Here is a 14,258-nt window from a genome sequence, read left to right as displayed (position 1 = left end):
GTATTCTTTACAGTTGTCTGGACATGGCTGTTGTTATTCTCTACAGTTGTCTGGACATGGCTGTCTGTTGTTATTCTTTACAGTTGTCTGGACATGGCTGTTGTTATTCTTTACAGTTGTCTGGACATGGCTGTCTGTTGGTATTCTCTACAGTTGTCTGGACATGGCTGTCTGTTGGTATTCTTTACAGTTGTCTGGACATGGCTGTCTGTTGTTATTCTTTACAGTTGTCTGGACATGGCTGTCTGTTGTTATTCTCTACAGTTGTCTGGACATGGCTGTCTGTTGTTATTCTCTACAGTTGTCTGGACATGGCTGTCTGTTGTTATTCTTTACAGTTGTCTGGACATGGCTGTCTGTTGTTATTCTTTACAGTTGTCTGGACATGGCTGTCTGTTGTTATTCTCTACAGTTGTCTGGACATGGCTGTTGTTATTCTTTACAGTTGTCTGGACATGGCTGTCTGTTGGTATTCTCTACTGTTGTCTGGACATGGCTGTCTGTTGGTATTCTTTACAGTTGTCTGGACATGGCTGTCTGTTGGTATTCTCTACTGTTGTCTGGACATGGCTGTTGTTATTCTTTACAGTTGTCTGGACATGGCTGTTGTTATTCTTTACAGTTGTCTGGACATGGCTGTCTGTTGGTATTCTCTACTGTTGTCTGGACATGGCTGTCTGTTGGTATTCTTTACAGTTGTCTGGACATGGCTGTCTGTTGGTATTCTTTACAGTTGTCTGGACATGGCTGTTGTTATTCTTTACAGTTGTCTGGACATGGCTGTCTGTTGGTATTCTCTACTGTTGTCTGGACATGGCTGTCTGTTGGTATTCTTTACAGTTGTCTGGACATGGCTGGCTGTTGTTATTCTTTACAGTTGTCTGGACATGGCTGTCTGTTGGTATTCTTTACAGTTGTCTGGACATGGCTGGCTGTTGTTATTCTTTACAGTTGTCTGGACATGGCTGTCTGTTGGTATTCTCTACAGTTGTCTGGACATGGCTGTCTGTTGTTATTCTCTACAGTTGTCTGGACATGCCTGTCTGTTGTTATTCTTTACAGTTGTCTGGACATGTCTGTTGTTATTCTCTACAGTTGTCTGGACATGGCTGTTGTTATTCTCTACAGTTGTCTGGACATGGCTGTCTGTTGTTATTCTTTACAGTTGTCTGGACATGACTGTTGTTATTCTCTACAGTTGTCTGGACATGGCTGTTGTTATTCTCTACAGTTGTCTGGACATGGCTGTCTGTTGTTATTCTTTACAGTTGTCTGGACATGGCTGTCTGTTGGTATTCTCTACTGTTGTCTGGACATGGCTGTCTGTTGGTATTCTTTACAGTTGTCTGGACATGGCTGGCTGTTGTTATTCTTTACAGTTGTCTGGACATGGCTGTCTGTTGTTATTCTCTACAGTTGTCTGGACATGGCTGTCTGTTGTTATTCTCTACAGTTGTCTGGACATGCCTGTCTGTTGTTATTCTCTACAGTTGTCTGGACATGGCTGTTGTTATTCTCTACAGTTGTCTGGACATGGCTGTCTGTTGTTATTCTTTACAGTTGTCTGGACATGGCTGTTGTTATTCTCTACAGTTGTCTGGACATGGCTGTCTGTTGTTATTCTCTACAGTTGTCTGGACATGGCTGTCTGTTGGTATTCTCTACAGTTGTCTGGACATGGCTGTTGTTATTCTTTACAGTTGTCTGGACATGGCTGTCTGTTGTTATTCTTTACAGTTGTCTGGACATGGCTGTTGTTATTCTTTACAGTTGTCTGGACATGGCTGGCTGTTGTTATTCTCTACAGTTGTCTGGACATGGCTGGCTGTTGTTATTCTCTACAGTTGTCTGGACATGGCTGTCTGTTGGTATTCTTTACAGTTGTCTGGACATGGCTGGCTGTTGTTATTCTTTACAGTTGTCTGGAGATGGCTGTTGTTATTCTTTACAGTTGTCTGGACATGGCTGGCTGTTGTTATTCTTTACAGTTGTCTGGACATGGCTGTTGTTATTCTTTACAGTTGTCTGGACATGGCTGGCTGTTGTTATTCTTTACAGTTGTCTGGACATGGCTGTTGTTATTCTTTACAGTTGTCTGGACATGGCTGGCTGTTGTTATTCTTTACAGTTGTCTGGACATGGCTGTTGTTATTCTCTACAGTTGTCTGGACATGGCTGTTGTTATTCTTTACAGTTGTCTGGACATGGCTGGCTGTTGTTATTCTTTACAGTTGTCTGGACATGGCTGTTGTTATTCTTTACAGTTGTCTGGACATGGCTGGCTGTTGTTATTCTTTACAGTTGTCTGGACATGGCTGTTGTTATTCTCTACAGTTGTCTGGACATGGCTGTCTGTTGGTATTCTTTACAGTTGTCTGGACATGGCTGTTGTTATTCTCTACAGTTGTCTGGACATGGCTGTCTGTTGTTATTCTTTACAGTTGTCTGGACATGGCTGTTGTTATTCTTTACAGTTGTCTGGACATGGCTGTCTGTTGGTATTCTCTACAGTTGTCTGGACATGGCTGTCTGTTGGTATTCTTTACAGTTGTCTGGACATGGCTGTCTGTTGTTATTCTTTACAGTTGTCTGGACATGGCTGTCTGTTGTTATTCTCTACAGTTGTCTGGACATGGCTGTCTGTTGTTATTCTCTACAGTTGTCTGGACATGGCTGTCTGTTGTTATTCTCTACAGTTGTCTGGACATGGCTGTTGTTATTCTTTACAGTTGTCTGGACATGGCTGTCTGTTGGTATTCTCTACTGTTGTCTGGACATGGCTGTCTGTTGGTATTCTTTACAGTTGTCTGGACATGGCTGTCTGTTGGTATTCTCTACTGTTGTCTGGACATGGCTGTTGTTATTCTTTACAGTTGTCTGGACATGGCTGTTGTTATTCTTTACAGTTGTCTGGACATGGCTGTCTGTTGGTATTCTCTACTGTTGTCTGGACATGGCTGTCTGTTGGTATTCTTTACAGTTGTCTGGACATGGCTGTCTGTTGGTATTCTTTACAGTTGTCTGGACATGGCTGTTGTTATTCTTTACAGTTGTCTGGACATGGCTGTCTGTTGGTATTCTCTACTGTTGTCTGGACATGGCTGTCTGTTGGTATTCTTTACAGTTGTCTGGACATGGCTGGCTGTTGTTATTCTTTACAGTTGTCTGGACATGGCTGTCTGTTGGTATTCTTTACAGTTGTCTGGACATGGCTGGCTGTTGTTATTCTTTACAGTTGTCTGGACATGGCTGTCTGTTGGTATTCTCTACAGTTGTCTGGACATGGCTGTCTGTTGTTATTCTCTACAGTTGTCTGGACATGCCTGTCTGTTGTTATTCTTTACAGTTGTCTGGACATGTCTGTTGTTATTCTCTACAGTTGTCTGGACATGGCTGTTGTTATTCTCTACAGTTGTCTGGACATGGCTGTCTGTTGTTATTCTTTACAGTTGTCTGGACATGGCTGTTGTTATTCTCTACAGTTGTCTGGACATGGCTGTTGTTATTCTCTACAGTTGTCTGGACATGGCTGTCTGTTGTTATTCTTTACAGTTGTCTGGACATGGCTGTCTGTTGGTATTCTCTACTGTTGTCTGGACATGGCTGTCTGTTGGTATTCTTTACAGTTGTCTGGACATGGCTGGCTGTTGTTATTCTTTACAGTTGTCTGGACATGGCTGTCTGTTGTTATTCTCTACAGTTGTCTGGACATGGCTGTCTGTTGTTATTCTCTACAGTTGTCTGGACATGCCTGTCTGTTGTTATTCTCTACAGTTGTCTGGACATGGCTGTTGTTATTCTCTACAGTTGTCTGGACATGGCTGTCTGTTGTTATTCTTTACAGTTGTCTGGACATGGCTGTTGTTATTCTCTACAGTTGTCTGGACATGGCTGTTGTTATGCTCTACAGTTGTCTGGACATGGCTGTTGTTATTCTCTACAGTTGTCTGGACATGGCTGGCTGTTGGTATTCTCTACAGTTGTCTGGACATGGCTGTCTGTTGGTATTCTTTACAGTTGTCTGGACATGGCTGTCTGTTGTTATTCTTTACAGTTGTCTGGACATGGCTGTTGTTATTCTCTACAGTTGTCTGGACATGGCTGGCTGTTGTTATTCTTTACAGTTGTCTGGACATGGCTGTCTGTTGTTATTCTTTACAGTTGTCTGGACATGGCTGTCTGTTGTTATTCTCTACAGTTGTCTGGACATGGCTGTCTGTTGTTATTCTCTACAGTTGTCTGGACATGGCTGTCTGTTGTTATTCTTTACAGTTGTCTGGACATGGCTGTTGTTATTCTCTACAGTTGTCTGGACATGGCTGTTGTTATTCTCTACAGTTGTCTGGACATGGCTGTTGTTATTCTCTACAGTTGTCTGGACATGGCTGGCTGTTGGTATTCTCTACAGTTGTCTGGACATGGCTGTCTGTTGGTATTCTTTACAGTTGTCTGGACATGGCTGGCTGTTGTTATTCTTTACAGTTGTCTGGACATGGCTGGCTGTTGTTATTCTTTACAGTTGTCTGGACATGGCTGTCTGTTGTTATTCTCTACAGTTGTCTGGACATGGCTGTCTGTTGGTATTCTTTACAGTTGTCTGGACATGGCTGTCTGTTGGTATTCTTTACAGTTGTCTGGACATGGCTGTTGTTATTCTTTACAGTTGTCTGGACATGGCTGTTGTTATTCTCTACAGTTGTCTGGACATGGCTGTCTGTTGTTATTCTCTACAGTTGATTGGACATGGCTGTCTGTTGTTATTCTTTACAGTTGTCTGGACATGGCTGTCTGTTGTTATTCTTTACAGTTGTCTGGACATGGCTGTTGTTATTCTCTACAGTTGTCTGGACATGGCTGTCTGTTGTTATTCTCTACAGTTGATTGGACATGGCTGTCTGTTGTTATTCTCTACAGTTGTCTGGACATGGCTGTCTGTTGTTATTCTTTACAGTTGTCTGGACATGGCTGGCTGTTGTTATTCTTTACAGTTGTCTGGACATGGCTGTCTGTTGTTATTCTTTACAGTTGTCTGGACATGGCTGGCTGTTGTTATTCTTTACAGTTGTCTGGACATGGCTGGCTGTTGTTATTCTTTACAGTTGTCTGGACATGGCTGTCTGTTGTTATTCTCTACAGTTGTCTGGACATGGCTGTCTGTTGGTATTCTTTACAGTTGTCTGGACATGGCTGTCTGTTGGTATTCTTTACAGTTTTCTGGACATGGCTGTTGTTATTCTTTACAGTTGTCTGGACATGGCTGTTGTTATTCTCTACAGTTGTCTGGACATGGCTGGCTGTTGTTATTCTTTACAGTTGTCTGGACATGGCTGTCTGTTGTTATTCTCTACAGTTGTCTGGACATGGCTGTCTGTTGGTATTCTTTACAGTTGTCTGGACATGGCTGTTGTTATTCTTTACAGTTGTCTGGACATGGCTGTTGTTATTCTCTACAGTTGTCTGGACATGGCTGGCTGTTGTTATTCTTTACAGTTGTCTGGACATGGCTGTCTGTTGTTATTCTCTACAGTTGTCTGGACATGGCTGTCTGTTGTTATTCTTTACAGTTGTCTGGACATGGCTGGCTGTTGTTATTCTTTACAGTTGTCTGGACATGGCTGTCTGTTGTTATTCTCTACAGTTGTCTGGACATGGCTGGCTGTTGTTATTCTTTACAGTTGTCTGGACATGGCTGTCTGTTGGTATTCTTTACAGTTGTCTGGACATGGCTGTCTGTTGTTATTCTTTACAGTTGTCTGGACATGGCTGTCTGTTGTTATTCTCTACAGTTGTCTGGACATGGCTGTCTGTTGGTATTCTTTACAGTTGTCTGGACATGGCTGTCTGTTGGTATTCTTTACAGTTGTCTGGACATGGCTGTTGTTATTCTTTACAGTTGTCTGGACATGGCTGTTGTTATTCTTTACAGTTGTCTGGACATGGCTGTCTGTTGTTATTCTTTACAGTTGTCTGGACATGGCTGTCTGTTGTTATTCTTTACAGTTGTCTGGACATGGCTGTCTGTTGTTATTCTTTACAGTTGTCTGGACATGGCTGTCTGTTGTTATTCTTTACAGTTGTCTGGACATGGCTGTTGTTATTCTTTACAGTTGTCTGGACATGGCTGTCTGTTGTTATTCTTTACAGTTGTCTGGACATGGCTGTCTGTTGTTATTCTTTACAGTTGTCTGGACATGGCTGTTGTTATTCTCTACAGTTGTCTGGACATGGCTGTCTGTTGTTATTCTCTACAGTTGATTGGACATGGCTGTCTGTTGTTATTCTTTACAGTTGTCTGGACATGGCTGTCTGTTGTTATTCTTTACAGTTGTCTGGACATGGCTGTTGTTATTCTCTACAGTTGTCTGGACATGGCTGTCTGTTGTTATTCTCTACAGTTGATTGGACATGGCTGTCTGTTGTTATTCTCTACAGTTGTCTGGACATGGCTGTCTGTTGTTATTCTTTACAGTTGTCTGGACATGGCTGGCTGTTGTTATTCTTTACAGTTGTCTGGACATGGCTGTCTGTTGTTATTCTTTACAGTTGTCTGGACATGGCTGGCTGTTGTTATTCTTTACAGTTGTCTGGACATGGCTGGCTGTTGTTATTCTTTACAGTTGTCTGGACATGGCTGTCTGTTGTTATTCTCTACAGTTGTCTGGACATGGCTGTCTGTTGGTATTCTTTACAGTTGTCTGGACATGGCTGTCTGTTGGTATTCTTTACAGTTTTCTGGACATGGCTGTTGTTATTCTTTACAGTTGTCTGGACATGGCTGTTGTTATTCTCTACAGTTGTCTGGACATGGCTGGCTGTTGTTATTCTTTACAGTTGTCTGGACATGGCTGTCTGTTGTTATTCTCTACAGTTGTCTGGACATGGCTGTCTGTTGGTATTCTTTACAGTTGTCTGGACATGGCTGTTGTTATTCTTTACAGTTGTCTGGACATGGCTGTTGTTATTCTCTACAGTTGTCTGGACATGGCTGGCTGTTGTTATTCTTTACAGTTGTCTGGACATGGCTGTCTGTTGTTATTCTCTACAGTTGTCTGGACATGGCTGTCTGTTGTTATTCTTTACAGTTGTCTGGACATGGCTGGCTGTTGTTATTCTCTACAGTTGTCTGGACATGGCTGGCTGTTGTTATTCTTTACAGTTGTCTGGACATGGCTGTCTGTTGGTATTCTTTACAGTTGTCTGGACATGGCTGTCTGTTGTTATTCTTTACAGTTGTCTGGACATGGCTGTCTGTTGTTATTCTCTACAGTTGTCTGGACATGGCTGTCTGTTGGTATTCTTTACAGTTGTCTGGACATGGCTGTCTGTTGGTATTCTTTACAGTTGTCTGGACATGGCTGTTGTTATTCTTTACAGTTGTCTGGACATGGCTGTTGTTATTCTTTACAGTTGTCTGGACATGGCTGTCTGTTGTTATTCTTTACAGTTGTCTGGACATGGCTGTCTGTTGTTATTCTTTACAGTTGTCTGGACATGGCTGTCTGTTGTTATTCTTTACAGTTGTCTGGACATGGCTGTCTGTTGTTATTCTTTACAGTTGTCTGGACTTGGCTGTTGTTATTCTTTACAGTTGTCTGGACATGGCTGTCTGTTGTTATTCTTTACAGTTGTCTGGACATGGCTGTCTGTTGTTATTCTTTACAGTTGTCTGGACATGGCTGTCTGTTGGTATTCTTTACAGTTGTCTGGACATGGCTGTCTGTTGTTATTATTTACAGTTGTCTGGACATGGCTGTCTGTTGTTATTCTTTACAGTTGTCTGGACATGGCTGTCTGTTGTTATTCTTTACAGTTGTCTGGACATGGCTGTCTGTTGTTATTCTCTACAGTTGTCTGGACATGGCTGTCTGTTGTTATTCTTTACAGTTGTCTGGACATGGCTGTTGTTATTCTTTACAGTTGTCTGGACATGGCTGTTGTTATTCTCTACAGTTGTCTGGACATGGCTGTCTGTTGTTATTCTTTACAGTTGTCTGGACATGGCTGTCTGTTGGTATTCTTTACAGTTGTCTGGACATGGCTCCATTTCCTCCATTTCATTAGCTTGCTGACTGTTGTTTAGGGTGTGTTGACTCTGTAGTGTTGTCTATTGAATTGCATTAGACCCAGTGCTGGGGGGAAGCACCTCGACACATCCTCCACTTCATTAGCTTGTTTAGAGTGTTGACTCCAGGGTGCTGTTGACTGCAGCGCGTTGACACTTCATTAGCTTGTTTAGAGTGTTGACTCCAGGGTGCTGTTGACTGCAGCGCGTTGACACTTCATTAGCTTGTTTAGAGTGTTGACTCCAGGGTGCTGTTGACTGCAGCGCGTTGACACTTCATTAGCTTGTTTAGAGTGTTGACTCCAGGGTGCTGTTGACTGTAGCGCGTTGACACTTCATTAGCTTGTTTAGAGTGTTGACTCCAGGGTGCTGTTGACTGTAGCGCGTTGACACTTCATTAGCTTGTTTAGAGTGTTGACTCCAGGGTGCTGTTGACTGTAGCACGTTGACACTTCATTAGCTTGTTTAGAGTGTTGACTCCAGGGTGCTGTTGACTGTAGCGCGTTGACACTTCATTAGCTTGTTTAGAGTGTTGACTCCAGGGTGCTGTTGACTGTAGCGCGTTGACACTTCATTAGCTTGTTTAGAGTGTTGACTCCAGGGTGCTGTTGACTGTAGCGCGTTGACACTACATTAGCTTGTTTAGAGTGTTGACTCCAGGGTGCTGTTGACTGTAGTGCGTTGACACTTCATTAGCTTGTTTAGAGTGTTGACTCCAGGGTGCTGTTGACTGTAGCGCGTTGACACTTCATTAGCTTGTTTAGAATGTTGACTCCAGGGTGCTGTTGACTGTAGCGCGTTGACACTTCATTAGCTTGTTTAGAGTGTTGACTCCAGGGTGCTGTTGACTGTAGCACGTTGACACTTCATTAGCTTGTTTAGAGTGTTGACTCCAGGGTGCTGTTGACTGTAGCACGTTGACACTTCATTAGCTTGTTTAGAGTGTTGACTCCAGGGTGCTGTTGACTGTAGCGCGTTGACACTTCATTAGCTTGTTTAGAGTGTTGACTCCAGGGTGCTGTTGACTGTAGCGCGTTGACACTTCATTAGCTTGTTTAGAGTGTTGACTCCAGGGTGCTGTTGACTGTAGCACGTTGACACTTCATTAGCTTGTTTAGAGTGTTGACTCCAGGGTGCTGTTGACTGTAGCGCGTTGACACTTCATTAGCTTGTTTAGAGTGTTGACTCCAGGGTGCTGTTGACTGTAGCGCGTTGACACTTCATTAGCTTGTTTAGAGTGTTGACTCCAGGGTGCTGTTGACTGTAGCGCGTTGACACTACATTAGCTTGTTTAGAGTGTTGACTCCAGGGTGCTGTTGACTGTAGTGCGTTGACACTTCATTAGCTTGTTTAGAGTGTTGACTCCAGGGTGCTGTTGACTGTAGCGCGTTGACACTTCATTAGCTTGTTTAGAATGTTGACTCCAGGGTGCTGTTGACTGTAGCGCGTTGACACTTCATTAGCTTGTTTAGAGTGTTGACTCCAGGGTGCTGTTGACTGTAGCACGTTGACACTTCATTAGCTTGTTTAGAGTGTTGACTCCAGGGTGCTGTTGACTGTAGCACGTTGACACTTCATTAGCTTGTTTAGAGTGTTGACTCCAGGGTGCTGTTGACTGTAGCGCGTTGACACTTCATTAGCTTGTTTAGAGTGTTGACTCCAGGGTGCTGTTGACTGTAGCGCGTTGACACTTCATTAGCTTGTTTAGAGTGTTGACTCCAGGGTGCTGTTGACTGTAGCGCGTTGACACTTCATTAGCTTGTTTAGAATGTTGACTCCAGGGTGCTGTTGACTGTAGCGCGTTGACACTTCATTAGCTTGTTTAGAGTGTTGACTCCAGGGTGCTGTTGACTGTAGCGCGTTGACACTACATTAGCTTGTTTAGAGTGTTGACTCCAGGGTGCTGTTGACTGTAGCACGTTGACACTTCATTAGCTTGTTTAGAGTGTTGACTCCAGGGTGCTGTTGACTGCAGCGCGTTGACACTTCATTAGCTTGTTTAGAGTGTTGACTCCAGGGTGCTGTTGACTGTAGCACGTTGACACTTCATTAGCTTGTTTAGAGTGTTGACTCCTGGGTGCTGTTGACTGTAGCACGTTGACACTTCATTAGCTTGTTTAGAGTGTTGACTCCAGGGTGCTGTTGACTGTAGCACGTTGACACTTCATTAGCTTGTTTAGAATGTTGACTCCAGGGTGCTGTTGACTGTAGCGCGTTGACACTTCATTAGCTTGTTTAGAGTGTTGACTCCAGGGTGCTGTTGACTGTAGCACGTTGACACTTCATTAGCTTGTTTAGAGTGTTGACTCCAGGGTGCTGTTGACTGTAGCACGTTGACACTTCATTAGCTTGTTTAGAGTGTTGACTCCAGGGTGCTGTTGACTGTAGCGCGTTGACACTTCATTAGCTTGTTTAGAGTGTTGACTCCAGGGTGCTGTTGACTGTAGCGCGTTGACACTTCATTAGCTTGTTTAGAGTGTTGACTCCAGGGTGCTGTTGACTGCAGCGCGTTGACACTTCATTAGCTTGTTTAGAGTGTTGACTCCAGGGTGCTGTTGACTGTAGCGCGTTGACACTTCATTAGCTTGTTTAGAGTGTTGACTCCAGGGTGCTGTTGACTGTAGCACGTTGACACTTCATTAGCTTGTTTAGAGTGTTGACTCCAGGGTGCTGTTGACTGTAGCACGTTGACACTTCATTAGCTTGTTTAGAGTGTTGACTCCAGGGTGCTGTTGACTGTAGCGCGTTGACACTTCATTAGCTTGTTTAGAGTGTTGACTCCAGGGTGCTGTTGACTGTAGCGCGTTGACACTTCATTAGCTTGTTTAGAGTGTTGACTCCAGGGTGCTGTTGACTGTAGCGCGTTGACACTTCATTAGCTTGTTTAGAATGTTGACTCCAGGGTGCTGTTGACTGTAGCGCGTTGACACTTCATTAGCTTGTTTAGAGTGTTGACTCCAGGGTGCTGTTGACTGTAGCGCGTTGACACTACATTAGCTTGTTTAGAGTGTTGACTCCAGGGTGCTGTTGACTGTAGCACGTTGACACTTCATTAGCTTGTTTAGAGTGTTGACTCCAGGGTGCTGTTGACTGCAGCGCGTTGACACTTCATTAGCTTGTTTAGAGTGTTGACTCCAGGGTGCTGTTGACTGTAGCACGTTGACACTTCATTAGCTTGTTTAGAGTGTTGACTCCAGGGTGCTGTTGACTGTAGCACGTTGACACTTCATTAGCTTGTTTAGAGTGTTGACTCCAGGGTGCTGTTGACTGTAGCACGTTGACACTTCATTAGCTTGTTTAGAATGTTGACTCCAGGGTGCTGTTGACTGTAGCGCGTTGACACTTCATTAGCTTGTTTAGAGTGTTGACTCCAGGGTGCTGTTGACTGTAGCACGTTGACACTTCATTAGCTTGTTTAGAGTGTTGACTCCAGGGTGCTGTTGACTGTAGCACGTTGACACTTCATTAGCTTGTTTAGAGTGTTGACTCCAGGGTGCTGTTGACTGTAGCGCGTTGACACTTCATTAGCTTGTTTAGAGTGTTGACTCCAGGGTGCTGTTGACTGTAGCGCGTTGACACTTCATTAGCTTGTTTAGAGTGTTGACTCCAGGGTGCTGTTGACTGCAGCGCGTTGACACTTCATTAGCTTGTTTAGAGTGTTGACTCCAGGGTGCTGTTGACTGTAGCGCGTTGACACTTCATTAGCTTGTTTAGAGTGTTGACTCCAGGGTGCTGTTGACTGTAGCGCGTTGACACTTCATTAGCTTGTTTAGAGTGTTGACTCCAGGGTGCTGTTGACTGTAGCGCGTTGACACTTCATTAGCTTGTTTAGAGTGTTGACTCCAGGGTGCTGTTGACTGTAGCACGTTGACACTTCATTAGCTTGTTTAGAGTGTTGACTCCAGGGTGCTGTTGACTGTAGCACGTTGACACTTCATTAGCTTGTTTAGAGTGTTGACTCCAGGGTGCTGTTGACTGTAGCGCGTTGACACTTCATTAGCTTGTTTAGAGTGTTGACTCCAGGGTGCTGTTGACTGTAGCGCGTTGACACTACATTAGCTTGTTTAGAGTGTTGACTCCAGGGTGCTGTTGACTGTAGTGCGTTGACACTTCATTAGCTTGTTTAGAGTGTTGACTCCAGGGTGCTGTTGACTGTAGCGCGTTGACACTTCATTAGCTTGTTTAGAATGTTGACTCCAGGGTGCTGTTGACTGTAGCGCGTTGACACTTCATTAGCTTGTTTAGAGTGTTGACTCCAGGGTGCTGTTGACTGTAGCACGTTGACACTTCATTAGCTTGTTTAGAGTGTTGACTCCGGGGTGCTGTTGACTGTAGCACGTTGACACTTCATTAGCTTGTTTAGAGTGTTGACTCCAGGGTGCTGTTGACTGTAGCGCGTTGACACTTCATTAGCTTGTTTATAGTGTTGACTCCAGGGTGCTGTTGACTGTAGCGCGTTGACACTTCATTAGCTTGTTTAGAGTGTTGACTCCAGGGTGCTGTTGACTGTAGCGCGTTGACACTTCATTAGCTTGTTTAGAATGTTGACTCCAGGGTGCTGTTGACTGTAGCGCGTTGACACTTCATTAGCTTGTTTAGAGTGTTGACTCCAGGGTGCTGTTGACTGTAGCGCGTTGACACTACATTAGCTTGTTTAGAGTGTTGACTCCAGGGTGCTGTTGACTGTAGCACGTTGACACTTCATTAGCTTGTTTAGAGTGTTGACTCCAGGGTGCTGTTGACTGCAGCGCGTTGACACTTCATTAGCTTGTTTAGAGTGTTGACTCCAGGGTGCTGTTGACTGTAGCACGTTGACACTTCATTAGCTTGTTTAGAGTGTTGACTCCAGGGTGCTGTTGACTGTAGCACGTTGACACTTCATTAGCTTGTTTAGAGTGTTGACTCCAGGGTGCTGTTGACTGTAGCACGTTGACACTTCATTAGCTTGTTTAGAATGTTGACTCCAGGGTGCTGTTGACTGTAGCGCGTTGACACTTCATTAGCTTGTTTAGAGTGTTGACTCCAGGGTGCTGTTGACTATAGCACGTTGACACTTCATTAGCTTGTTTAGAGTGTTGACTCCAGGGTGCTGTTGACTGTAGCGCGTTGACACTTCATTAGCTTGTTTAGAGTGTTGACTCCAGGGTGCTGTTGACTGTAGCGCGTTGACACTTCATTAGCTTGTTTAGAGTGTTGACTCCAGGGTGCTGTTGACTGTAGCGCGTTGACACTTCATTAGCTTGTTTAGAGTGTTGACTCCAGGGTGCTGTTGACTGTAGCGCGTTGACACTTCATTAGCTTGTTTAGAGTGTTGAATCCAGGGTGCTGTTGACTGTAGCACGTTGACACTTCATTAGCTTGTTTAGAATGTTGACTCCAGGGTGCTGTTGACTGTAGCGCGTTGACACTTCATTAGCTTGTTTAGAGTGTTGACTCCAGGGTGCTGTTGACTGTAGCACGTTGACACTTCATTAGCTTGTTTAGAGTGTTGACTCCAGGGTGCTGTTGACTGTAGCGCGTTGACACTTCATTAGCTTGTTTAGAGTGTTGACTCCAGGGTGCTGTTGACTGTAGCACGTTGACACTTCATTAGCTTGTTTAGAGTGTTGACTCCAGGGTGCTGTTGACTGTAGCACGTTGACACTTCATTAGCTTGTTTAGAGTGTTGACTCCAGGGTGCTGTTGACTGTAGCGTGTTGACACTTCATTAGCTTGTTTAGAGTGTTGACTCCAGGGTGCTGTTGACTGTAGCGCGTTGACACTTCATTAGCTTGTTTAGAGTGTTGACTCCAGGGTGCTGTTGACTGTAGCGCGTTGACACTTCATTAGCTTGTTTAGAGTGTTGACTCCAGGGTGCTGTTGACTGTAGCGCGTTGACACTTCATTAGCTTGTTTAGAGTGTTGACTCCAGGGTGCTGTTGACTGTAGCACGTTGACACTTCATTAGCTTGTTTAGAGTGTTGACTCCAGGGTGCTGTTGACTGTAGCACGTTGACACTTCATTAGCTTGTTTAGAGTGTTGACTCCAGGGTGCTGTTGACTGTAGCGCGTTGACACTTCATTAGCTTGTTTAGAGTGTTGACTCCAGGGTGCTGTTGACTGTAGCGCGTTGACACTACATTAGCTTGTTTAGAGTGTTGACTCCAGGGTGCTGTTGACTGTAGTGCGTTGACACTTCATTAGCTTGTTTAGAGTG

The sequence above is a fragment of the Salvelinus fontinalis genome, chromosome 6 (genome assembly GCF_029448725.1).
Source record: "Salvelinus fontinalis isolate EN_2023a chromosome 6, ASM2944872v1, whole genome shotgun sequence".
Lineage (NCBI taxonomy): Eukaryota > Metazoa > Chordata > Actinopteri > Salmoniformes > Salmonidae > Salvelinus > Salvelinus fontinalis.
Note: the sequence above shows the minus strand (reverse complement) of the source record.